Genomic DNA, 27800 nt, shown 5'->3' with positions numbered 1-27800 from the left:
CAAAAGAATTCAGATTTAGTCATCACCAGTATACCAAAAAAAAGAAAAAAAAAAAAAAAGCCCAACAGTATGTTCACCTTACTCAGAGGTTTCCAACACATTTTATTTTGTAGAGCACTGGTTTGTCGCTTTTGAGGACCAACATGTGTATAAATCCCTGTCGGGTCCCGCACAGCGTACTTATGGCTTGAGTTCCAATCCCACTTGCAGAAAGGCTGCCCTCTGGCTCCTCGTGGAGGGTGCATCCAAGCCGAGCCTCTTCTGGGGCTTCATCTCCAAGGGGCGCTTCCTTTGGGGAGGACAGGCAGGCTCTGATGTCCAGGCTTTGGTGCCTGGAGGCAGGAGGCGTTGGGAGGCTCCTGGGCCAGGTGCTGTTTCTCTCAGGCGGACACTCGAGGAGTCAGCGCTTGTGCTTAATGACCACAGTCCCTCTCGCTTTTGTGGGTTACAACAGAGGGAAGCCTCTGTTCTTAAGTAACACGGATAAACACCTTTTTAGATCGCCTATTTGTTCTAGAACTACAAAATTTAATTCAAGAAAATATAGGTCCCATAAAAGACTTTAAAAAGTTTCTTTTAAGATTTATTCACTTATTTGAGAGGGAGGGAGGGAGAGAGAGAGAGAGAGAGAGAGAGAGAGAGAGAACATGCACACAGAAGGAAAGGGAGAAGCAGCCCATGCCCCACCCTCTCAGCTGAGCAGGGAGTCTGACTAGCTGGGGGCCTGATCCCAGGATCCTGAGATCATGATCTGAGCCGAAGGCAGACATTTAACCAACTGATCCACCGAGTCACACCTTCACTGAAAGAAATCTTTAAAACCAAACAAGAACTTTTCCTCTTTGATTTGATTTTCTACATGGAATCCTCCTTTTACACAAGACTTCTTGTATATTTTTTAACTTAAAATCAAGATCATGAAAGAGTGTATCCCTAAATATCTAGATGCTGTCAGTGGCTCTGTAATCTTCAAAACAGAAAAAGCTGAAACCTGTTACCAAAGCCTTCAAAGACAGAAAAGTGTATGGATTAGTAAGTAGAAATAACACATCTGGAAAAGTAGCTATTCATACTTTACCAAAAGTTAAAAACTGGCAACCACTGATCTTTTTACTCTCTCCACAGTACTGCGTTTTTCCAGATTATCAGAATTGGGATCCTAGAGCATTTGATCTTGTCAGATTGGCTTTTTTCACTCAGAAATATGCTTTTAAGGGTCCTCCATGTCATTTATGGCTTGATCGCTCATTTCTTTGTAGAACTGACTAATATTCCTTTGCCTGGGTGGACCTGTTTACTTATCCATTCACCTGCTGAGAGACTTCTTGGTTGCTTCCAAGTTTGGCAGATACGGGTAAAGCTGTGAAGAGATCCGGGTACAAGTTTTTGGGTGGACAGAAGTTGTCACATTCAGTTCGGTAAATACCAAGGAGCAGGACCGCTGGATCGTATTAGTATGTGGGTTTTTTTTTTTTTTAAGATTTTATTTATTTATTCATAGAGATGCAGAGAGAGAGAGAGAGAGGCAGAGACACAGGCAGAGGGAGAAGCAGGCTCCATGCAGAGAGCCCGACGGGGACTCCATCCAGGGTCTCCAGGATCACGCCCCAGGCTGCATGCTTCGCTAAACCACTGCGCCACCGGGGCTGCCCTAGTATAGGTCTTATAAGGACTTTGTCCCAGTCTGTGGCCTGTCTCTTCATTCTTAGCATCTTTCACAGAGTAGAGATTTTTTTTGGTATAAATTCCAACTTGTCAATTTTTTCTCTGAGGATCATTGCCTTCGGTATTGTATCTAAACAGTCATAACTAAAACTAATGTCCTCTTTCATTTCCGATTTTGATTATTATATTTTTCTCTTTTTTTTCTCAGTTATTCCAACTAAAGGTTTACCCATTTTATCTTTTCAAATGATCAGTTATTAATTTCATTGATTTTTTTTATTTCAAAGATTTTATTTATTTATGATAGACATAGAGAGAGAGGCAGAGACACAGGCAGAGGGAGAGGGAGAAGCAGGCTCCATGCCGGGAGCCCAACGCGGGACTCGATCCCGGGACTCCAGGATCGCACCCTGGGCCAAAGGCAGGCGCTAAACCGCTGAGCCACCCAGGGATCCCCTCATTGATCTTTTCTATTATCATTTTCATCTTTTTCATTTATTTCTGCTCTGAATTATTGTTTCCTTCTCTTTATAATTCCTTTAGGTGTAAAATTTTATTGTTTATTGGAGGTATTTCCTGCTTTTTGAGGTAGGCCTGTATTGCTATTACCTTCCCTCTTAGAATCATTTTGCTGCAGCTTACAAATTTTGCTGTATTGTATTTCTGTTTTCATTTGTCTCTAGGTATTTTTCCTCCTTCGATTTCTTTGATGACTTGTTGAGCATGTTGCTTAATTTCCACATTTTGGGGGATCTTTGTGTGATTAATTTTTATTTTCATACCACTGTGGTTGGAAAAGATGCTTGAGATAGTTACATTTTCCTAATTGTCCTGTGTCCTTTGTGTGCTCTGTTGTAGAGAATGTCCCATGTACATGTGAGAATAATATGTACACCGCTGCTTTGGGGTGGAATGTTCTACATGTACGTATTAGGTGGTTCTGGTTTAATTGAAAACCATCAATTCCTTATTGATCTTTTTCTCTGGATGATGTATCTTGTACCCACCTACATTGGGGAAAGGGGCCTGGGTGTAAGTTACTCCGAGTTGAGATAACCAGGGATGGGAAGCAGAGGGAATGCTGCTCTGGAAATAGTAGACAAGGACTGAGACAGCAAGTGAGACCCAGGCCCCAACCTGCCACAGGGAACAGCCTGCCTTGAGAGCCTTCCGGAGCCTGGCCATTTTCCTGGAGTGGTTCCAGTAAGCCTGATGAGTTACCCACTTCTCAGGAACTTCACAAACTGTCAAGATGTGCCACATTCCTGTCTGCATGATATCTAATTAATGGTGCCCTCGTTACATACTTCAGACATCACCCCTGCCCAAACCCTCGTCCCCACCCTCCTTCCTCCCTACCTACCAGGACATATATCAGCCCCTCTCAGTGGGTTCAGGACTGGACATCACATTCTGCTTCTGTTAAAATCCCTGAGGCAGGGAATAACAACATGGAGTCAGGCATGCAGTGAATGAGAAAGAAAAAATAGGCTAATCTCTCAAAACATTTGAGTCATGTATGGCTATGTGAAATCTTTTCTACAACTTTTATAGAAGAAGGTGTACCTAGAACTAAGAAGAAACCAGCATTTAGCTGGTCAGTCACAGAAAGCCTATAAAGATGGGACAAATCCTCAATCTCATTATTATGAAAGGAATGCAAATTCTAATAACCACTTATATGTTGCTTTCCTTTTACATAGTCAAAAATTAAAAGGATTTGGACCATCTAATGCAGGCACAGCTTAGAGACACCCTTGGCCAAGAGACATTCTGAAATGGAATGGCCCTTTAGAGTTGCCTTGAGTTGGGCTGAGAAGTGTCAGCTTTCATACCCCCTACGCAGTACCAGCTCTAACGCTGTACCAGCCAGTGGACACAGGGCAGGGACATGACCTAGACCAAGGCAGCTCTGCAGCTGAGGCCCTCCCTAGAGGGCTGACAGAAAGAACATCTGCTGACAGCCCTTTCAAAGCTAGAGATAATATTCTTTTTTCTTTTCTTTTTTGTTTTTAGGGAGCGAAAGTGCACACACATATCAGCTGTTGAGAGGAGGTGGTAGGGAGAAGGAGAGGGGTAGAGAGTCTTAAGCAGGCTCCAGGCCCAGAGTTCAGGTGCAGAGCCCAACGTGGCGCATGATCTCACAACTCAGAGATCATGACCTGAGCTGAAATCAAAAGTCGGACACTCAACAGACTGAGCCACCCAGGGGCCCCAATTCTTTATTCCTGAAAAGAATCTGAACAGTGCTGCATGCCCCCACAGTATATTATCCTGTTTATCCTCTACTGTCACCCTAGAGGTCAGACATATGTGTTGCTACCTTACAGTAAGGAAACAGGCTCGGGAATGTTAACTTTTAGGAAGTGGCAGAGCCAGAGTCCCAAAACCTTCCACGTTCCTGTGAAATCCCCCTCCTCCAAAGCTTCCAGGGGGACCATCTGTGTTCAGGGAGGGGAAGCCCAGAATCATTATGCTAGGGCTTCATTTGCAAGGCTTTCCTCTGTAGAGTCAATCAGAAAGCGTGCCTGCTTTATTACATGGTCCTTATAAACAATAAACATAGAAAACAGCTTTGTAACATCATCACCCCCCTTCTTAACACCAGCTCATTTTTTTAAACTTGTCTAACCCTCTAGCTTAAACCTAGCTATCCTCACAATCGGTTTGTCCCTGAGTCATTGTGAAGGCATAGTTAGCATCCAGTTGTCCTTGGAAGTACGAGCTAAGATTTTTACCTTAGTTAAAAATATCTAACACAACACCATCTCACCTCTGTGAGGATGAATACTGCCAAGAAAACCAGAAAAATAAACACACAAAAATAGAATAACAAGTACTGGTGGGGATGTAGAGAAATTAGAACTTTCATGTAATGTTGGCAAGAATGCAAAATGGTGCAGCCACTATTGAAAAACAGTATGAGGGTTCCTCAAAAAATTAAAAATAGAAAAACCATATGATCCATCAACCCCATTTCTGGGTATATATACCAAAAAATTGACAGCAAGTTCTCCAGGGGCGCCTGGGTGGCTCGGTCACTTAAGTGTCTGATTCCTGATCTCAGTTCAGGACTTGATCTCAGGGTTGTGAGTGCCTCCATGCCTTGCATGGAGCCTACTTAAAAATATGTATCTTTGGGCGCTTGCATGGTTCAATCGGTGAGTGTCTGCCGTTGGCTCAGTTCATAATCCCAAAGTTCTGGAATCAAGTCTCTCTCAGACTCTCAGTAGGGTACCCACTTCTCCCTCTGCCTATTGTCTCTCCCTCCCTCTCTCTGTCTCTGATGAATAAATAAATATTAAAAATATACATATAAATATATGTATCTGGAATAAAAGAAAGCAATGTGTCTAAGAGATATTTGTACACCATGTTCATAGCAATTTTCACATTTGATGAAAGATGGAAGCAAACCACATGTCAACAGACTGATGAATGGATAAGCAAAACTGGGTATATCCATACAATATAATATTACTCAGCGCTCAAAAAGAAGGAAATTTTCACACATCACCTACTACATATATCAACTCTGAGGACATTATGCTAAGTGACATAAGCCAGTCACAGAATGACAAATACTGTAGGACCACCCCCTGTCTGAGTTATATTAGTCAAATTCATAGGGATGGAAAGTAGAATGGTGGGTGCCAGGACCTGGGGGAGAGGGAATGGGGAGTTAGTGTTTAATGAGGACAGAGTTTCAGTTTTTCAAGCCAAAGAGTCCTAGAGATGGATGACGGTGATGGTTGCACAACGATTAGATTGTACTTAATGCCACTGAATTAGAGGCCTAAAAATGATGATGGTAAATTGTGTTATGTGCATTTTGCTACCATTTAAAAAATTCTTTAAGAATACTGAACCTAGGGGCTATTGGGGACACCTGGGGGCATGCTCATTTACTTAAGCCTCTGTCTTCTGCTCAGGTCATGATCTCGGGGTCCTGGGATTGAGCTGTACTCTAGGTTCCCCACCCTGTGATGTGCTTCTCCATCACCCTCTGCCCCTCCCTGTGCAGGATCCACCCATGGCCAAAAACAAAAACAAACAAAAAAAAACTGGGGGTGCCTAGCAAGCTCAGTTGGTAGAGCATCTGATTCTTGATGGCAGATTCATGAGTTCAAGGACCAAACTGGGTATAGAGATTACATTTTTAAAAATGAATAAAACTTAAAAAATAAAGAATATAAAACTAAAACTTACAAAATGTTGAATTCAACGGAAACATTTTCTAGAGTTCTGATGAGTGAGCAAAAACTCAGCCACAGTCACCACTTTTCCAGTGCCCCGCCCCCCCATACCACCACCTATAGGGGAGAGGTTTGGTGAAGAGAGCCCTGGAATTTGAAGTGGTTGGAACTGGGACACCTGGGTGGCTCAGTGGTTGAGCATATGCCTTGGGCTCAGGGCATGATCCCACCCAGAGTCCTGGGATTCGGTCCTGCAACAGGCTCCCCAGAGGGAGCCTGCTTCTCCCTCTATCTATGTCTCTGCCTCTGTGTGTGTGTGTGTAAGTCTCATGAGTAAATAAGTAAATATATTTCAAAAAAAAGGAGAAGTGGTTGAAACATTCAGAAAAAAACATGTCTGGGAATCATAATGGGTACCGTGCAGGTAAAGTGTCTACATTTCCAAGAAGACACTCTCTTATGTAGGAGGGACAGCTACAAAAATGAGAAGTTTGGTGTTCACATTGAACAAGCCATAAATAGTACGTGCCTCGAGTGTGAGTGTGCTGGAAGTGGTCACGGGGGACAGGAGGGGCAAAGGAATAGACAGGGCTGTCAAAGAGCCTACCCTCTCTATTTGGGAAGGCAGGGTCTTAACATGAAAAAAAAAGAACATCATCCCTTCCGGAAAAGTCAAGGGCCAAGTGATGGGCTATGCTGTACATACAGGATGGGTACGGGAGCTGAGTTGCCGGCCTGCCCGGGGTTAGTAGGAAAAGGTCTTGCACAGGTGGATTTGGTTTGAACCATGCAGCCATATTACTAGGATTGGCTTTGGGAAAGGTTACCACCCTTTGTTGATTCAATCAGAAGCTTTTCAAACTGCTTCAGTCTGTGGCTCACAAAGGAGGAACTCCAAGCAGATACCAGGAGCCAAGGTCTGTTTTTCTGAGGCTGTCAGTGCCAATCATCAACGAAAGGGACCCTTTCTATTTGTTTTGGTCTGCACTTGGAGTACCTCCTATAGCCCTTGGAAGTGAGCCTCTGGGGAAATAAAAGGTTAGCCCAGGATAAATCCCTCCCCTTTACAGCCACTGGGAAACCAGGCTGCTCCTCATTCTGCCAAGATCCGGTGGTAATCCCGTCCCAGCTCTCCATTCTACAGCTGATCCTCCTGCCCACCTCTCCCAGGTGGGTCCACACAGACAAAAGGAGCCGTCCTAACTCCTCCACTTGTTGTCTTTCTTTGACATCTAGTCCTATTGCGCTGAATAGGAATGGATGCTTGGATGTTTGGGAAATGAATTCATGGACACCAGGGACACAGAACAAATGGGAAATGGATTGTTTCCTGAGAGACTAGTTGGCAACCAGAAATGCCTAAGGGACATAAACTGTGCTGTCTGCTTTCCTATTGAAGTTTATTTTTTCAAATGTATTTGAAATTTGAAGAGTTAAAAAATGTTTTTGCTAGAACAGTGCTCCATACATGCTGATTACACCGTATTCCTTATGTACATTTTATGTACAATTCTTCCATAATCCAATTTCCTTAAACCCTGTCAGGGATAGTCTTACCTTCTCCAGTTTCCAGCCAGATGTGAACTTAAACTGTGTGTCCTCCTGCACCTAGGTGCTCAGTAGGTTAGCATCTACCTTTGGCTCATCTCATGATCTAGGTTCCTGGGATCGAGCCTCATTAGGCAAAGAGTCTGCTTCTCCCTCTCCCTCTGAGCTCTCTCACAAGGAAGAAAGAGAAGGAAAGAAAGCGTCCTCAAAGAAACCAACAAAAAAGGTGAACGTCCATTTAGAACAACTTCTGCTTAGCAGATTGAAAGAAAAGGACTCCTTGTTATTCCTGATCTAAATTCTAACTGGTATGCTTAATAATCAGTAGTATGTGTCTTTGCTACCCTCAGCTGGGTAGAAACACAGCTCTGTATTACAAGAAAGTCCCCATGGGGCACCTGGGTGGCTCAGTGGGTTAAACATCTCTGCCTTAGGCTCAGGTCCTGGGGTTGAGCCCCCATCGGTTCCCTGCCAGCGGGCAGTCCTGCTTCTCCCACTCCCTCTGCCCCTCCAACCTGCTGCTCCTTGTGCTCTCTCTAACATAATAAATAATCTTTAAATGAAAAAAAAAAAAAAACAAATTTCCCCAGTTCCTGCCCATTAGAAATCGAAACTAACAATTTTTCCCTGTACCTGAGAGAGTTTAGGTTTCATTCATAAATGCTGAGGGTTTCCAGCTGCCTAACTAGCAGAGGAAGTCACTTTGTCTTCCTTCTTCAGCAACAGAGAAAGATTTGGAAAAATTCTGGCTTTCTTTAAGCAAGCTGGCTGGGTTGGAAGAGTCATGCAAGGACTCAAGGACACAAGGAATGTGTCAGAGCATGAACATCCACCCTTGTCCTCACTCCACAATGCCCCTTCATTAAAGTGGGTGTAGAGGACAGTGTTCTAGATCTGAGAAGTCTCTCATGCCATGAAATCAGTGGGTGGTGGGATTTCCAGAAGAGGATGCGAAAAAGTCAGCAGACCCTGAGTTTCAAAGCTTTCCTTCTTGCTTGGGCAAAGAGCTAACTGGATGAAAGTACTGAACACACTTAATTAGAACATAGACATCAGACCTTTATTAGGTGCAAAGTATATTCCTGACATAGTAATATGCCACTGTTACACCTGTTCATCCATTAAAGCAACAGCCCCTCACCCAGAGCTAACCAGATCCCATAAAGTTCCCTGTAAGTGCGTTGTGATCTTCATACAAGTGACAGGAAAGATTAGGACAGCTCATTAATAAAACAGTTCCATAGGCATCTTGATTCCTTTTGGTTTCCTCTCAAAGAGCTCCAGCAGACGGCCACTTCAAAGGTTGGTCCTTCTTCCTTTCACCAGCTGTCCTCCCAGTCTAAGACATCCTGGAAATAAAGCCAACCACAAGGAGTCCACGGAACACTGGGAATGTGTTCAGCATAAGAAAAAAGTAGATTTCTAGCATCTACGAATAGTTAAGTGGAAAAACTCTCACAGTGGTCCTATCAGTAAATAAACCATTTTTTAAGACTCCCAAAATTTACTTGTCAACATCTGAAATCATGTGAACAACTGAGAGAGCCAGACGCCAGTCAGGCCAGTCAGCCTGTGCCAATTGGTGCTCCTGTTGACTACAGGTTGTCCTCAACAGGCTTAGCATGCTGTTTGGTCAGAAGACCTGTACTCCTTGTCTGGCTTTCCTTTAGCCACTCGCTCCTCATCTAGAGTGATCTGCTCCTCAGTGAAAATCGGTCATGATTTGGTATTGGGGTGATTTGGTATATGCTTTGTTCTCATCAAACAACTGAGACTTTTGAGTCAACAAACTTTCTTGGGGCACCTGGGTTGCTCAGTCAGAGTCCAATCATCTCAGGGTTCTGGGATGGACTCTGTGTTGGGGTCCTGGCTCAGTGGGGAATCTGCTGGAGTTCCCTCCCTCTCCTTCTGCCCATACCCCCACCTCCTGCTCACGTTCTCTTCTCTCTCCTCTCTCGCTCTCTCTCTCTCTCTCTCAAATAATTGAAATAAATACTGGCGGCAGTTCATTCATTTACAACCCTGACAAACTGCCAACACAATATATGCTTTTGTTTCTGCTGCAAGAATCAGTGTGTTGCCCGGAAGCCCCACTTCACAAAATAGGATGCCTTCATAAAAGCGTTTTAAAAACTGGGCAAAGAGAGAAGGACAAGACTTCCCACCAACGGCAAATGAGAAATGAGAGTCTTTTCTGATATGGGGTAGATTCATAGGTTCTAAAGGGAGAAGGGGCCAAGGGGGAAGTAAGATTCTCAGCTGGGAATGACTTTCAGAAGGTGATTCCCAGTGGCCCAGTAGCGTAGTGCTGGTGTCGGTACTCACAGTTACTAGAGGGGCCGAGTTATCATTACATTCAGTCTACGTGGAGGTCCTGTCACCCCCTAGGAAAACATATATTGGTGATTTCTGCAAATTGGAACATAGGATCAGCCTCTTGGTTCGGAGGCTAAAATGTCTTTGTCTACCAGGCAAATATGTTTATTTCTTTGGCTTGACTGTAATTTGTCTGGGGATCATCGGCAGCATGAATGCCCACTACGATACACGCAACTACTTTACAAGTGTTGTGTATTAAGTAGCAAAGCATATGAAATAATGTCTCATGTCCCTCTGATAAGCATCAGTGGTTTCTGCCATCAGCTCCGTGGAACCCCAGATGCTAACTGACCCACACAGAACCTGCTTGAGAATTGCTTCTGGGAAGTTATTGGATCTGCATATATGTAAATACTCTGTTGTAGAGAAATTAAGGGAGGCCTATGGGTAATATCCCAAACCTTTAACTTTCCTTAGATGCATTCAGAAGTGGCTTTTGTTGCTCACTTGCTCTCCCCAGATCTGCTGTTTCCTTTCCTACCTGCCTGTCCTGGAAACAGGATAGCCTACACAGCACAGGGCGGCCAAAAGACATAAGAAGTCTGGGATGCTCAGGTGCCCACGTGGGGAAGCAAGTATTAGCTGAATTCTCAGTGGATCTCAGCAAGGCTTCTGCACGGTGCTCTAAACAATGCACATTATGCTTCCAAATTAAATCAGGATAACAGAGTTGCCGGGTGCTCAGCTGGTTAAGCCTCTATTTTCCACTTAGTTCATGATCTCAGGTTGCTGGATTGATCCCAACATCAGGCTCCCTGCTCAGCAGGAAGTCTACTTCTTCCTCTCCCTCTTTCTCTCCCCACTGCTCATGCTCTCTCTCCCTTCTCTTTTCTTTCTCAAATAAATAAAGATATCTTTAAAAAAATAGATATGAGTATGTCATGCATTGAAGAAAATAGTCTTATAAATCTTTCATCTCATACAAACGTACCTGCAAGCTGGTATCTTTCGGAATTCCGTATAATCTGTGTACTAACTCCATAACTTCCCTCTCAACGATTTCTTGACTGGTGCCTTTCACAATGTAGTGGCAGTCAGCACTGGCGAAATGGCAGGAAATTGCCTGTGCAGGGTGAAATGATGAAATAATATTGGGGGAGAAAAAAATCTGTTAACAGCAACAACCAAACAGAAAGTCTTCTTTTAGAACATCAGCTATTTCACTAGCATTTGATTTCTAGAATGTTCCATCGTGTCTTGGATTAGCCTCTTGGGGTTGGAGTCTTTTCTCCCCCTAGGTACAGCTAAAGGCTGACTGAGAAATTCCAAGAGGTTTTAAGCTCCCTGGGATACTTGTTTTTCAAAATGCGGCTGAGAACATAATGACAAGAGTAAGAGGACTTTAAACTTTTTAACATGTGATTTATCTAGCTAGTGCATATCCCCCCAGTCCTAAACAGGAATGGGTTCCAGGGTTCTTCATCCTCTTCTTAGTCACAGAAGTTAGTTACTCAGCTGAGTTTTGTGGTGCTTTGTTATTTTAATGTCTAAAGATCAGGGAAATCAACATTAAAATACCTTGCAAAGGAAATAATATACACACCCACCCCTTTCAAATCAAAAGGACATTTGAAGTCCAAGATCATTCAATAAGGTACACATTGTTTCCTTCTTAAGGGAAAGGAGGTTACTTGGTTCTCCCCATTCTTTTTTTTTTTTTTTTTTTTTTTTTTAAGATTTACTTATTTATTCATTCAGAGGAGAGCGAAGAGAGAGGCAGAGACACAGGCAGAGGGAGAAGCAGGCTCCCTGCAGAAGCCCAATATGGGACTCGATCTTGGGTCTCAGGGACCACACCCAGGCTGCTCGCCACGCTAAACCGCTGGGCCCCCGGGCTGCCCGGTTGTTCCCATTCTTGAAAGGTTATCAGCACAGATAAACTTAAAACTCCACTTTCCTAGTCGCATGTTAGTTCTCTTCTCTTGAGATGACCTCACCTCTCAGAAGGGCTGTCTGCTTTGCTTACAACATGAGATTTGTAGACAGCAGTGGAGTCACAAATTCCATTTCCTTTTTTTTTTTTAATTTTTATTATATATATATATTTTAAATTTGTTCACGAGAGACACAGAGGGGAGCGAGACACAGGCAATGGAGAAGCAGACTCCATGCAAGCAGCGCGATGTAGGACTGGATCCCCGGACTGGATCACCCCCCTGAGCCCAGGCAGACGCTCAACCGCTGAGCCACACAGGACCCCCATTTCCCATGAAGCCCCCAAACCACACCAAGAAAAAGTGACAATCCAAGGGAGATCAAGTACATTACCATATATGCATTTTTAAGTCTTTTTGTAGGGGTTCATCTTTCCCAATAAAGTAGTTCAAAAACTATTGAAAAATTACAAAGTTAGGATATTATCAATCACATTACTTGGTTTCTTATCATTTACCTTTTAGTTTCATACAGTAATCACTTTATACTATATTTTCAGGTTTTGACATGAGATCTTTCAGTATGTTGTTATCCTACTCAGTTTATAACCCTGATCATATAGGAAGTAATATAATTCTCTAACTCATACAGACTTTAAGACTATTTGTCTTAGCTTGCTGTTTTGATACAGATGCATATACATAAAATTCCATTTTTTATATCAAGTTGAATTTTGACACCAAGGACACATGATAAATGGCCAAATTCATGAATTTCATGAACATTCATATTATTTATGTCATTGTGGCTGTACCCCTGCTTGTACAGTTCTGAGGATCATGTTGGTGGGGAGTCTGATCTAGTCTTTATTTAAAATTTTGGCATTGTGTTCATCAAGGTATTTTTTGCATTGATTTTGATTTTCTAAATACTGCCTTAAACTATCATTTAACTTGATTGTTGAGGTGTTTGGCACCATCCCCCGACCCCTGCTAAATTTTCCCTGGAGGAGAGGGCTTTCTTGCCTCACCCTCATCCTGGCCCTGTTGACCTGGTGGAAATATGAATGAATGGAAGATGAAACATGGTAGCTAACCCTGCACCTAGGGAGACAATGGGTGTTGGTGTGACAAACTGGCACGCTTCACTCAACCCCAAAAACCCCCTATATATCGTAATAAGAGCCATGTAATGTGGAATAATGTCAGTCCACAGTACTGTCAGAGCTGCTGAATTTTTGAGAAGAGAGAAATCTGGGAATATGGGAAATTTTGTCAAATTTTAATGCAAGCAATGAAATCAATAGGTTTTTAATATATTCATAGCTAAGGGGCAAAAACCATGGCTCGCTGCTAAATCTTATTTCTGGGCAGCCAATTCAATAACAAAGCTATTATAAACTGCCGTCATAAATGGTTCCTATATCCATTTCCCATTTTAAGATTTTAGTACATCATCCATTCTTTCTGTCTCCAAAAGCACAGGCTGTGGGCTACCAAGCAACTCTATGAATGTTCCTAATTCACGATCAGTAGGATTGGGAACCGGAGGTCACATGGCCTCCTACTGATAACTTAGCAAAAAAGAATGTGGTATCAAATATATTTCCTGGTAAATAAACCAGAGCAAGAGCAGTTTAGTTAAACATCACAAATCTCATAAAGTTTCACATATCTTGACATTTTTGCTTCTAACCTATTCGTCTTTGGAAAGCACGGTGATGTAATGCATACCTTGCGGTATCCTTGAGTTCTGTTCCAGCCAGATCCGTGGATGAGCAAAGGATGAAAGAAAACGGTGTCTCCTTTCTCCATCACGAGGTGCACGCGGGGGCTGTTTTCATCATAGTCCTGGATCCCATAGAACATTAAGTTCACGCCCCCCTAGAACACATAAGAGAACCCAACTCTGTATTTGAGGAACCCAATGACTAAAAAGTAGATTTCCTAAGTTCTTCCAAGAGAAAGATAAATAGATTCTTAACAGGTACTGCAAATATACAAAAGCTTCTCAGATGTGTGGCTGTGAAAGTCACATTGTGATATTAAAATCATGGATTTAGGGAGGCAAAGGAAGATGCTGAAATTTCTTCTCACCCTTCATAACTGTATTATATTGAGGATCTAGATCAACGTTGCATGTTGCAGTTAACATGGGAGATCACCTTTCAAGCCTGAATGTATAATCATTCTTTCCCAGGATGATATTCTCCTCACCTAGAACTTTGCCTGAACCATTCTTCTATAACTCAGGAGTACCTCTAAGAAGCTAATTGTTCTCCCAAACCAGCAGAGAGAAAATCTCAATTTTTCTCAGCTCAGAAAGCACTGATGTCACATGCAGAGTAAGGAAAGAAAAACAGTAAATTAAAACATTCTGTTTTTTATAACTATTTCCCAAGTCAGTTATTTCATTAAGTAATAGTTATGGTGGAAGGACGGCATCACATTTCCCTTCCTGAGACTGTGCCACATTCTTCTGGGGAAAGGACTGCTTTCCTGCTGGACTCAGTTGTGGTTTTCATCCAGTGCACTTCTCTCCTGGCCAGGGTTGATACGTGACCTAAGCTAAGTCAATCTAACCGCCCACTGTGGTCACTTTGAATCTGAGCAGAAGATGGAAGGCACTGGTCATGATCACAGTTCAGTTGACCCCACCAGGTGCCCCACCCCGAGTGTTCCCACTGAACATAACCCCCACTCTCCTGCTCATCAGAGCTAGCCAGCCTTTCCATGGACTCAGCAGGTGCCTGCCACCCTCCAAAACACTTCGTTTGGCTTAAGTCAGCCACAGCCCACTTCTGTTGCCTGCACCAAACTTTCCCCAAAACTCAACTGAATTTGTGAATCTCACAGTTTCAGTTATATCAGAATCCAGACCCCAGTATTTTCCTTGGCACTAATCCTCAGTGCAAGAATCTAATTGAGACAGAAGTCCTGAAAGCCATATTCTTTACTTCCTACAGACCACATTCATTCTTCCTGCGTTAACAACCCGTGCTCTTCTCTTTCTGACCATCATTATGGGATTTCAAGACCATATTGTCTGATACCTAAAACACTTATCATCTCCTCTCTGGTTTCTCTGCCTCTGGAGCCCTACCTCCAGTATATCCTGCTCTAAGCCTCTAGATTATCATTATTGAAGGATCAATTTGATCTCACCATTCATGGGCTCAAAAGCCTTCTATACTCTTCCATCCTCAACTAGCTCAATTCCATACACCATGTAACAGTCATGCAATGGAATACTACTCATGCTTCCCCAGAGTCTTCATTGGTCTCTCTAGCAGTAAAGAGATGATTCCTCTCTCTTCTTTATGCCAAGAGCCATCAATCAGTGGGTAAGAAGTAGTTGGCACTTTACACATGCATGTGGTGTTGCAAGTGTTGACATCTTACCTGTGCAATTGGGCTTGATAATTTCATATCCTATATAGTACCTACCAAAGTGCCCCACACTGGTCAGCTTTCCAACACTTCTTGATGGAAAAATGGTTATTTTACCTGACATCCTTGAATCTTCCCTGACCCTAATTGTAAATCCTATAATGATGTTTTGTAAGGAAGGAAATGCCATCTGATTGTTAAAGCTCTTTAGGGAGAGTGATGTGAAATCAAAACAAACAATATTCTGGTTAAGATTTCTCCTCTAGGGGTGCCTGGGTGGCTCAGTCAGTTGGGCGTCCAAGTCTTGATGCCAACCCAGGTCATGATCTCAGGGTGCGAAGTTCAAGCCACATATCTGACTCGTGCTCAGCAGAGTCTGCTTGTCCCTCTCCCTTCCCCTTTGTCTCTCTCCTCCCCTCCTCTCCCATTGCTTGTGCTCTTTCTCTCTCTCTCAAATAAATAAATAAAATCTTAAAAGAAAACAACGACAAAAACAAACAAAAAACAGATTCTTCCTCTGAGCTAGAACATGAGACCCCTAACTCTGGGAAAGGAACAATGGGTAGTGGAAGGGGAGGCAGGCAGGGCGATGGGGTGACTGGGTGACAGGCATCGAGGGGGGCACTTGACAGGATGAGCACTGGGTATTATACTATAGGTTGAAAAATCGAACCCTATAAAAAAATACAAAAAAAAGCTAACCTAAAAAAACAAAAAACAAAAAACAACAACAAAAAAATGATGCCTCCTCTACGCAGACATACCTCCCATTGGGGATAATTGTGTGGCTTCAGATAGCCTTTGTGTGTGCCTGGGAACACACACAGACAGCCATTGTTCCTGTCGATGTGCTCCATGGCTGTCCAAGCACAGACAATTTTATTGCTGGGCCTGAAGGGGAAGTAGTGCAGATCCTGGTGCAAGGGATGGCGGGATGTCTTCTTGCCTGAAACAGAACCTGCTGTTAATACACACTTGCATCTCAGATTTCATCTCTTTTGCCTGCAAAACCACAGCAATGACTATTCCCACAAAACCCAAAGAAAGTGAAACAACATTATTGAGAATCAGTCCAGAGAGATAAGCATCAAATTTGAATATCAAATCCACAGGACAACTCCAGATCCTCTATTTTTTTTCTGGGTTTCTGGGAGCCGAGGACTTACTGACACACAACATTCACTAGCAATTCATACACATGTCATGAATTCTATGTGTTTTATTCCTTTGTAATTGTGGTTTGGGCATAGAAGCTAGAATTCAAAAAAAAAAAAAGTTTGAGTAATTGAAGAGAGCAACCAAATTTGAGGTTCCCTGTTAGCCTTCTAAGTGGCTGATGCAAAAAATATCAGCTAACTAAGTTAATAAAAGGCCTCTAAGGGCTCTTGGGTGGCTCAGTGGGTTAAGCATTTGCCTTTTCTCAGCTCAGGATCTCAGGGCCCTGGGATCAAGCTGCAAAGGGTTCTGCTTAGCAGGGAATCTGCTTCTCTCTCTTCCTCTATGGTGTCTCTCCTCTCTCAAAAAAATTAATAAAATCTTTAAAAGTAAGAAAAAATAACCATATAGTTGACATCTGAAATCCTACTCCACGACTATATACATATTTTTTTACATACTGTTTTAAGACTTAAAGTATATAATATACACATTTTTTTTTAAAGATTTTATTTATTTATTCATGAGAGACACAGAGAGTGAGAGAGAGGCAGAGACACAGGCAGAGGGAGAAGCAGGCTCTATGCAGGGAGCCTGACATGGGACTGGATCACTGGTCTCCAGGATCACACCCTGGGGTGAAGGTGGCGCCAACCGCTGAACCACCTGGGCTGCCCTTATTTTATGTTTTTAAAGATCTTATTATTTATTCATGAGAGTCACAGACACAGGCAGAGAGAGAAGCAGGCTCCCTGCGAGGAGCCTGATGTACGACTAGATCCCAGGACCCAAGGATCACCACCTGAGCCAAAGGCAGACCCTCAACCACTGGGCCACCCAGGCGTCCCCACATTTGTTTTTTAAATTCAGCAGTTATACACAAAGCGATCCTTTGAATCCTTGAAACTTTTTTCTTCTTTATTTTTTTTTTTTTTTTTTTTTTTTTTTTGGCTTCTACTTAAAAATAAAACCACTTTACCAGAATCTGGAGGTTTGTTTATAAGCATTGCATGCATGGCCATAATATTGGGTCCAGTGAAGCACTCCACATATTTCAGAATCTAAGAGTAAAGAGTTGCATGAGAAATCAAATAAACAACCACGTAGTACAATGTACACTTATTTGTACAAGAGTCAAAATGCACATAGTTATACAAAACACTTGGTAGAAGTGCCTGGGTGAGTCTGTTGCTTAAGCATCCAACTCCTGATTTCAGCTCAGGTCATGTTCTCAGGGTCATAGGATACAGGTCTGCCTTGGGGTCCTTGCACAGTAATGGGTCTACTTCAGGTTTTCTCCTTCTGCCTCTCCCTCTCTATCAAACAATTATTTAAAGGAAAAAAAAAAAAGTTGGTATTTCCCAACGTTGCAAACAAAGAATGAAAAACTCAGCACTGGAAATCTGTAACACTCTGAATTAAACAGGTTTTTTTTTTTTAAGATTTATTTATTCATGAGAGATAAGAGAAAGCGAGGCAGAGACACAGGTCGAGGGAGAAGCAGGTTCCATGCCAAGAGCCCGACTTGGGACTCGATCCCAGGTCTCCAGGATCACACCCTGGGCCAAAGGCAGCGCTAAACTGCTGGGCCACCGGGGCTGCCCTTAAACAGGCTTTTTAAGCCAGTTGGAAACCAAACCCCATTTTCTATGAGAATGCGAAGAGTTTCTCTCAGCTTTCGACTGGGAAGGGCAGGAATACCCTCCTTTCACCTGACACTGTCCATAGATGCCCAGGGAGAAGGCACCTTCCTCTTCCCCTCACGGAGACTCTTCATAGAAGGGACCACGAGGGGCACCTGGCTGGCTCAATCACTAGAACATGAACCTGTTGATCTCGGGTCGTGACTGCAGCTACTCCTAGAGTGTAGAAGTCATTTTTAAAAAGGTGGTAGGGGGACACCATTGCAGCTCAGTCAGTTAAGCATCTGCTTCAGTTCAGGTCATTATCCCCATGTCCAGCTGCCTGCTCAGAGAGGTTGTCAGCTTCTCCCTCTCCCTCTTGCCCCTCCCTGCCACCTCATGATCTCTCTTGATCTCACTCACTTTCTCTCTCAATAAGTAGAATCATTAAAGAGAATAATAAATGAAAGGACCATGAGAGCCCCAATAACGTGCAGCTGCCATGCAGAGCCAGGGGACAAGAGAACAGCAACAGGGGACACTTCACAGTCAGGCCACCTCCCTTTCCACAGCTCTTCACTGAGGGCTACAAACCAGACAGTGATAGAAAAGGACACGCAGCAGGGAGTGAGATGAACAGGTCCCTCCTCCCATGGCATCTATATTCTGTTGGAAGGATGTTAAATAATGACATGGGCACTGGTGCTTGACAGCAAGGTGCAGTTACAGAGTATGAGGAAGCAGAGGCGGGGTGGGGAGGCTGAATTTGGCCAAAGGTCTGGCAGCGGGTGTGCTCCCTCCTACATCTAACCCACTAGGGAGGAAAGCACTCAGCTTTGCATGCCTACCACCTGCCAGGCGCTTTATGTGTCAGCCACTTAAGTCTCACAACAATCCCTGAAAAGTAATGCCCCCAGGAATTAAAGATCCTTTAAATGATCATTATCCTGCAGATAATAAAGTGCCCCAAGGTGGCAGAGCAATTTCAACGAAAAGGACGGTATTCCATCTCCAGTTCTGTCTGACTTCAAAAAATGAAGCCTCTTCTACTGCTTTCTCACTACTTGATCTCCCGTATAAGCCATATTGGCAATTTGAGCATGAAACACTCGAAATGGTCCCAAATCCTAGGAGTCGGGGCTCATATTTGTTTTTTTTTTTTTATAAAGGGTGTCATCTTTTATATTTTCTTGTGATATTTTCTTTGAAGAATATATTCCTCAAATATATTTCTTCATATACTTTCCTTTCCTGTTTCCTGGTTTTAAGTAATCTCTATCGCTTGAGCCCACGACTCTGAGATCAAGACTCACATGCTCCATCGGGCCATGCCTGCCCAGCATCTCCTACCAGTATTTTCTAAACTTCAGTGACTCAAGAGACATTTTACCATTTCTAGCATATGTTGCTAACTGCCCAATATTAGTCAATAATTTTCCTAAATTAACTCATGTCTTATCCTGATTAATAATATTCCTGAAGTCATAGGTTTGATGCACCAGCTACTTTTCCAATACATATTGAAATAAATACCCAACTACTATATCGTACCCACCTCCTAAAAGTCATTGCATGAATCAGTAGGTGCATGGTGCACACTTGAGAACAGTGGGAACCCTGGAGGCCTCCGGGTACCCAGGGCCTCAGGCAACACAAGTGGCCTCTAACTTCAAGCTTTTCCTCCTTGATTGATGCTCACAAGTTCCATTTCCATTGCAAGACTTGAGGTTGGGAAGAATAGATGATTCAGGGACCTTGTCCCCCTTTGTCCCCAACCCAAGGGGCTGGACATGATAGGTGGCCTGCCTGTACAGTCTTCTCTCATGAGGAAAATATTCTTCTTTTTTTTTACATTTGTTTAAAGATCTTTTTAAATTTTAAGTAATATCCACACACAACCGGGACTCTTGGGTGGCTCAGGGTTGAGCCTCTGCCTTTGGCCAGGGTGTGATCACAGTCCAGGTAACAAGTCCGGCATCGGGCTCTGTGTGAGGAGTCTGCTTCTCCCTCTGCCTATGTCTCTGCCTCTCTCTCTGTGTCTCTCATGAATAATAAATAAAATCTTTAAAAAATAATAAAAATAAAACTAAAAGCATTTGAAATAAATGGTTCATAAACTGGGTACATTGACACAATGGGGATGCTATGCAGAAGTTTGCAAGTATGATATAGATATAGATACACGTGATAATATGTAAGTCATATGGGAAGATGTCTGAGGTCTATTATAAGTGGACAAAACACAGTGACAACCAGTTTGTTCCCGTGTTACACAAAAGGTGGGAACCCTGGAGGGCCTCATCGTGATTCATCTAACACAAGTTACCTCTAACTTCAAGCTTTTCCTCCTTGATCGATGCTCACAAGTTCCATTTCTATTGCAAGACTTGAGGTTGGGAAGAATAGATGATTCAGGGGCCATGTCCCCCTTTGTCCCCAACCCAAGGGGCTGGACATGATAGGTGGCCTGCCTGTACAGTCTTTTCTCATGAGGACAATTTTCTTCCTTTTTTTAATTATTTATGTTAAGTATTTTTTTTCTAAATTTTAAATAATCTCCACATGCAACTGGGACAACCGGGGTGGCTCAGCGATTGAGCATCTGCCTTTGGCTCAGGGCATGATCCCAGTCCAGAGATCAAGTCCTGCGCAGGCTCCATGTGAAGAGCCTGCCTCTGCCTCTGTCCTCTGCCTCTCTCTCTGCGTCTCTCATGAATATCTCATGAATATCCTGAGTATCTCACTTGGTTAAATGTCCACCTCTGGGTTGGGGCTCAGGTTATGATCTTGGTCTAAGGATCCAGCACTGTGTCGTCCTCTGCACTCAGCCAGGGAGTCCTGCCTGAGGATTCTCCCTCTACCTCAACCTGTGCCTTGTCCCCTTCTCATGCCAAAAATAAATGCATAAACTTAAAAAAAAAAAGTGCATACCTCTTAAAAACTAAAAGATCCCCATGCTCTACCAACTAAAGCAGCCAGGTTCCCATTAAGTCAAATTATCTACTAGCATTTGGGTTATAATTTCCAAAATGTTCTATATGCAAAGTGCCCCTTAAAAAAAAGTGTGCCATGTGTCAAGGGACACATGAGTGGCTCAGTGTTGAGTGTCTGTCTTGACTCAGGTCATGGTCCTGGGGTCCTGGAATCAAGTCTTACATCAGGCTTCCCACAGGTAGCTTATTCTCAATCTGCCTATGTCTCTGCCTGTCTCTGTGTCTCATGAAAAAATAAAATCTTTAAAAAACAATAAACAATCTAAAACCATTCTAAATAAATTATCCATAAACTGTCATATATTTATGCAGAAATTTGCAAGTATGATATAGATACATAAGTGATAATATGTAAGTGATATGGAAAGATGTCTGAGATCTATTATAAGTGGACAAGACTCGGTGACAACCAGTTTGTTCCCGTGATACACAAAACGTGGGGGGTTACGTATGCATTTTCATGGCCATGAAAGAATTCTAGTTGAATACACCTAAAAGCTTGGCAGTGAGTGGGGGCTGAACGTTGGGAGACTTCACTTTACATGTTCTATATTATGTGGATAACTTTATAAACATGATTTATGCTTAAAGAATGAGAATTTTTTAGACAAGTTTAACTCTAAAGACCTACTTAAACCTCTACTACCAGATTCACAGAAACAAAAAGCAACAATAAATGGATGTATAGTGAGTGGGATCTGCAATGTGACTCCTGTTGATATGCCCATATTCAGTGTGAGAGAGGCTCCCCCTCTCCACTGCAGAATTCCCGCCCTTCTCCACCAGGTTAATTACCAAGCGCCAGAGCAGGGTATCTCCACCTGGCCAGTATTGACATTTGGGGCCGGATAATTCATTAATTGGGGGGAGGGGCTGTTTCTGTGCATTATAGGCTCCCTGGGCTCCATTAGCGGCATGCCCAGGCTCTACAGACCAAACCTTGTGACAACCCTACAGGGCTCCAGGCGCCACCAGATGTGCTCCTCCAACTGAGAACCACTGCTCTACAACCACCAGAGAGGGGCTCAGAGAAAGGAAAAGCAGCAATTCCTGGGGCAGGCATGTCGGTGGGCTGTTAACCTAAAAACAAAGAAAACACAGGAAGGTTCTCCAACCTCAGGGAGAGTGCAGTATCTGAAGAGTTCCTTGTCTTCTTGGAAGTCCTTGGATCTTTGAAATCATCCTTTCACTTGGAATATATTCTGATTTTGCAATGGACACATCTCTCATTATTATCATTTGTTTTGGTTTCACCTCCCCTCTGCAGATCCTTTCAAACTGGTCCCTAGGAAATGAAATTGGCAGATGATGTCATTACTGCAGGCTCCAGGCACCTGCCTGGCCAGTTCTGTGGAAAGATCCACAAGATTGAGGAGATGGTGTCTCTGCACCAAGTTGACCTCCAGGCCAGACTGAGCAGCTCTGAGCATAGGGTGAGGAAATGGCCAGCTCACAAGCCCCTGCCTCCTCACTGTGAGGCCAGAATTCGCTGTGAGAACTCACATCTTCCTTAGCCTAAGAAAACAGTGGGGGAAAATTTGTGATTTGGTTGCATCTGAGTAACAATGGCAAATACTTCTCTCCTCCATTCCATGGGCCAGGCCCGGTTGGAAGCACTCTGTGTGTCTTTTACCTTATTCAGTCCTCACAACAACACTAGGGCTCAGTACTATTATCCCCATTTTACAGATGAGAAAGGAGAGGCATGGAATGTAAATTGCCCCAGGGCACACAAGATTAAGTAGAAGGGCTAAGATTAAAGCCAGCCCTTCTTGCTCCAGAGCTCATGTTCCCAACCAGTTCCCAAGTAACCAGTCCCTGAAAAATATCTGAACATGCACACACTACTCTTACTACCCATGTTCCCATTGCAAACATACAACATATTTCTTAAAATAATGAAAGGTTACTGTACCTAAAGCGTTGAATGTCCGGGTCAGACACCAAACTTTTAATGACAAGAAACCCATTTTCTTCATAAAATTTTCTCTGTTCTAGGCTTAGGACATCATTATCCTGAGTATACCTAAAGGAAAGAAAACTTTCAAATAAGTCCAACTGAAAAATCACAACCCAACACTATGTATCAAGAACCTGAGAAATGTTTCTACTACTCTTCCATCCGGCATTTCTATTTTTTATTTACTCTAAGAAAATATCTGAACCTTTTTATTTAATGTCTAATGGTTTCTTTTAAGTTTGTTCATTTTTTTTAAAAGTAATCCCTATATCCATATCCCATATGGAGTTCGAACTCATAACCCCAAGATCAAGAGTCATGTGCTCTTCTGACTGAGCAAGCCAGGAACCCCTAAACTCAACATGTATTTAGAAAAGGTCTAAATCCAAAACATTAACTACTGTCACCAAAAAATAGAAGAATAATTAATTACTTATGTCCACTCAATGGGATAGATAGGACTCGGGCTTTAAAAGTGAAGAGCATGTGCCCTGGGGTGGCTTAGTCGGTTAGGTGCAAACTGGTAATTTCACATCAGGTCATGATCTCATGGGTCCTGAGATTGAGCCCATGGCTTACTATGGCCTCAGTGGGGAATCTGCTTGAGATTCTCTCCCTCTGTCCCTCTCTCACTCACTACCCCTTATGCTTTCTCTCTCTTAATTAAATAAATCTTTAAGGGATCCCTGGGTGGCGCAGCGGTTTGGCGCCTGTCTTTGGCTCAGGGCGCGATCCTGGAGACCTGGGATCGAATCCCACGTCGGGCTCCCGGTGCATGGAGCCTGCTTCTCCCTCTGCCTGTGTCTCTGCCTCTCTCTCTCTCTCTCTCTGTGACTATCGTAAATAAATAATTAAAAAAAAATTAAAAAAAATAAAAAATAAAAAAATAAATAAATCTTTAAAAAAAATGAAGGACTTAATAGCATGGACAGTGCTTATAATAGTAAAATATACTTAGATTTGCACAAAACCAAGACACTACTTGAAATTAATGAAGAGAAATTTTTTTAAAAACATGTTTTTTAAGTGATTGCCTTATGTAATGGAATTATGAATGATTTTTTAAAATTCCTTTTATTTCTCTGATTTTGTAATTTGTTTTGTAAGGAATAAGTATGGTTTTTTAGGTGGGAATCAAATCCAGTAGATTTTATATTTTAATTTTATTTTAAATATAACAGATTTTATGTTTTATATTAAATCATACATTCTCAAAAAAAAATCATACATTCTCAGAAGAAATCAAAGTTGAAAAATCCAAGTCAGTTTATGCACAACTCAGAGCATCCCATCCATTAATTTACATCAGAATTGTGGCTCTATGATAATATTCCATGGATATCATGTCTTCTCCTACAAAGATAATTTAAGATAAACCAAAGATACTACCTAATAGAGCAGTATGACCACACACTAAGGGCTAACTTCAATGAGGTGTAACATGCCTGAATGTGAAATAACCGGGGTAGGGGATCCCTGGGTGGCTCAGTGCTTAGCACCTGCTTCCACCCAGGGCATGATCCTGGAGTTCCGGGATTCAGTCCGGATCAGGCTCCCTGCATGGAGCCTGCTTCTCCCTCTGCCTGTGTCTCTGCCTCTCTGTCTCTCTGTCTCTCTGATGAATAAAAAAATAAATAATCTTTAAAAAGAATTAATCAGATTATACACTTCTAAAATTTTTTGCCTTTCTAAATGTTAAAATACATATAAAAATTAAGTCAAGGTCTTCAACATTTTCCCTAGGTTTAATTAGAACAAGTCCAGGCAACAGAGGATTTTTATAATGAATTATTTTTTTAAAATATTTTATTTATTTATTTATTTATTTATTTATTTATTTATTTACGAGAGAGAGAGAGAGAGAGAGACAGACAGACAGACAGACAGGCAGAGGGAGAAGCAGGCTCCATGCAGGGAGCCCGACGCAGGACTCGATCCCAGGTCTCCAGGATCAGGCCCTGGGCTGAAGGAAGGCTCTAAACCACAGAGCCACCCAAGCTGCCCCATGAATTATATTTTTAATTTTATTTATTCTCTTTAGGGATGGAGGGAGGGAGGACAGGCAGGGCAGGGTGAGCAGAGACGGAAAGGGGCAAGCAGACTCCCTGCTGTGTACAGAGCCCTCCATGGGGCTCCATTCCATTATCCTGAGACCATGACCTGAGCAGAAATCAAGAGTCAGATGCTTAACACACTGAGCCACCCAAGCGCCCCACCCCCTGTGTAATAAATTCACCGGACAACATGATATGTTGTATTTTATATCTTTTTTTAAAAAATATTTTATTTATTGTTTGTTTTTTTGTTTATTTGAGACACAGAGAGAGAGGCAGAGAGATAGAGGGAGAAGCAGGCTCCTCACAGGGAGCCTGATGTGGGACCTGATCCCTGGACAGGGATCACGCCCTGAGTTGAAGGCAGATGCTCAACTGCTGAGCTACCCAGGCATCCCCTGTATTTTATATCTTAATTACCACTAGAAAAAGCTGTATATATGTATATCATATGGTTTTTAATGACCATTAGATCTACTTACTGGAATTGTGGAGGATGGAAGCTGTTTGGAGACACAGCTCCCGAAGTGGGGTAAGCTACCTACAATATGAATTAAGGCAAATAAAATTAAATTTCAGAGTCAGCATTTTCTGGAACCCACAGTTGGCCCTGGATTAGCCCTCATCCGGGAAGTCACACAGAGCTGATGACAGGTATGCGCCCTTGCTTCCATCATTTCAATTCACAAAGTCCTGAGGAGGGGCTGGAAGCCCCAAGACCTTTATCAGCATTCCAGCTGCCCAGAGAAGGTGGCCTGGACCCCTGGGCTCAGTAACTGGTCCAAGGTCACCCAGCAGAGAATGGCTGAGCCCACACTTGAGCCATCACTGTTTCCTTCATAGATTTCCCTAGTTTATTCTATGTGACTATTCCTTCCACTAAACTACTGAACAAATAAACATTGTAAGGTTCATGTCTAACAGTGAGGAGCAATGTACTCTTCAAAAGAAGTATTGAAGTTAGTGGCAGTCCAGACCAAAATAGGAGAAGGAGTAAGGCTCGTTAAAAAATTAAATAAAGAGTCCATTAAATCAACAGGCTCCACTCCAGAGCTGAGCTAGAAACAGGAATCAGATGCCTCGTGGACTGAGCCACCCAGGGGCCCATGATATCAAATGTTAACAGCAGTACCAGACTGGACCCAGTTATCCCTAGTCCCAGTATGTTGGTGCTTCTCACTGTTGGGCATGTATCCGAAACAAGTGAAAACAGATGGCTGGGCCCCACTCCCGGGTGTTTGGAGTCCAGGGTCAGAGATGAGCCTGGAATCTGCCTTTCTAGCAAGTTTCCAGCTGCTGTTGACGGTGCCCGTCCCGGGAACACACTGCTTTAGTTAAATGGCTTCGGTCAAGAGTGTGCCTCTCCCCTGGCCTGGGTTTCTGCTTTCTGGCCCGTCGGATGAGATCACCTCATCAGCCTTGTGGGAGGGCGGCTGGACTTTCGTTTACCGCTGCATCGCGGCTTGGAACTCAGAGCAATCCTACAACAGCCAGTCTCATTTGTAGGAAAGGTTTCAGGACCCTGCCCACAGCAGGACAGAGACTAGTCCCGCGGCTTAAGGGAAAATCGCGCGCAGCGTTTCCCAGGCTCCCCGAAGTGGCCCCCAGAGGGATCAGGAGACCCGGTTCTATCCGGCAACTTGGTGTCCCTGTCCTGCAGCGACGTGTCCTGGATGCCACAGCAGTGGCGCCCACGGCGCCTGCGAGCTGCCCTCGTGAAGGCCGAGGCCGCGGAGAGCGCGGGCCCCTGGGCGCGGCGGGCGGCGGGCGGCGGGCGGCGCACGCAGGTCCCGGGCAGGAGGGGAGCGCCGGGGCCGCGGCCAGAGCGGGCTCCCCCGCGGAGGGGGCCGGCCCGGCCCGAGGGTCCCGCTGCCGCCCGCCCGCCCGCCCGCCCGGCCGCCCCGGGCAGCTCCGCGCGCGGTGCCGGGCCCGTGCTTCGCCTTTCCCGGGCTCCGGGCGGCCGCGGCCAGAGGCCCGGGGAGCTGCGCGCACGCCGCCTGCTCTCCGCCCGCAGCGCGGGGCCCCGGGCCCGGGACGGCGCGGACGCCGGGGGCTGGGGGCGCGCATCAGCCCCGGGGCCCGCACTGCCCGCGCCCTCCCGGCGGCCGGATGCCCCCTGCTGCCTGCCGCCCTGCCCCCCGCCCCGGGCGCCCGGAACAGGCGGGACCATCACGGGGACGCGGGCGCCGACCCAGGGGACCCTGGAGGCCACCCCTCCTGCAGCCCGAGCTCCCGCAGCCCAAAGGATACGCCGGTCCTGGCGGAGGTCTGGCCGAGGTGTCCCAGCACGACGCGCAGGCGGGCGGCTGCCTGGCGCTGGTTCATGGCCGCGACAGGAGACGGCTCAGCAGGGCCTGACAGCTGCTGCAGGGCTGGGCGTGGGGGGGTGGGGGCTGATGAGGAGCAGTAGTGGCCCAGGCGGAGCGCGTAGAACTCCCGGATTCTCCGTCGTGCGGAGATGCCCCGGGCCTCCTGGGTCCACGCACTGGGCGCCCCGGGCGGAGAGGATGGATGCCCGCACACCCTGCTCCTCGAGATCGCAGAGATCCTTTCAAGGGCTTCTAACCCGGTGAAGGTCGTCCAGGGAGAAGTGAGCCAACACATGACCCATGCTCCCAACCGGGACTTTCAGTCTGTTTAATCCCACGTGACTGTGCCCCTCCCTCCCTGTGCAGATGCTCTGACAATTCACATGGTCGTTCACCCATACAAGTAAGGTGCTGATCCAAAGAGGAATTTGGGGATCCAGTCTGAGGTTGCCGAAACATACTGGCTTCTCATTCAAGAAAAAGAAAGTCCCTGAAGGAATGACTCTGAAGCTAGTGTGATCCACAGTCTAGTATTTTAAATTTTCTAAAACTCTGAAGTTTTATCTTTCTCTCTCTCTTTTTAAATTCATTTATTTGAACTAATTTCTACTCAACATGAGGCTCGAACTGACCACCCCAACATCAGTAGTTCAGG

At 44.2% G+C, this 27800-nt stretch overlaps 1 pseudogene; it reads right to left on the bottom strand.

Moving 5' to 3' along the window:
* Positions 1–82: 82 nt before the first annotated feature.
* Positions 83–27455, bottom strand: LOC119878395 (annotated as a pseudogene).
* Positions 27456–27800: the final 345 nt, after the last annotated feature.

This window comes from Canis lupus, unplaced genomic scaffold (genome assembly GCF_011100685.1).
Source record: "Canis lupus familiaris isolate Mischka breed German Shepherd unplaced genomic scaffold, alternate assembly UU_Cfam_GSD_1.0 chrUn_S1575H1764, whole genome shotgun sequence".
Lineage (NCBI taxonomy): Eukaryota > Metazoa > Chordata > Mammalia > Carnivora > Canidae > Canis > Canis lupus.
This window is presented reverse-complemented; position numbering and strand designations above follow the sequence as displayed.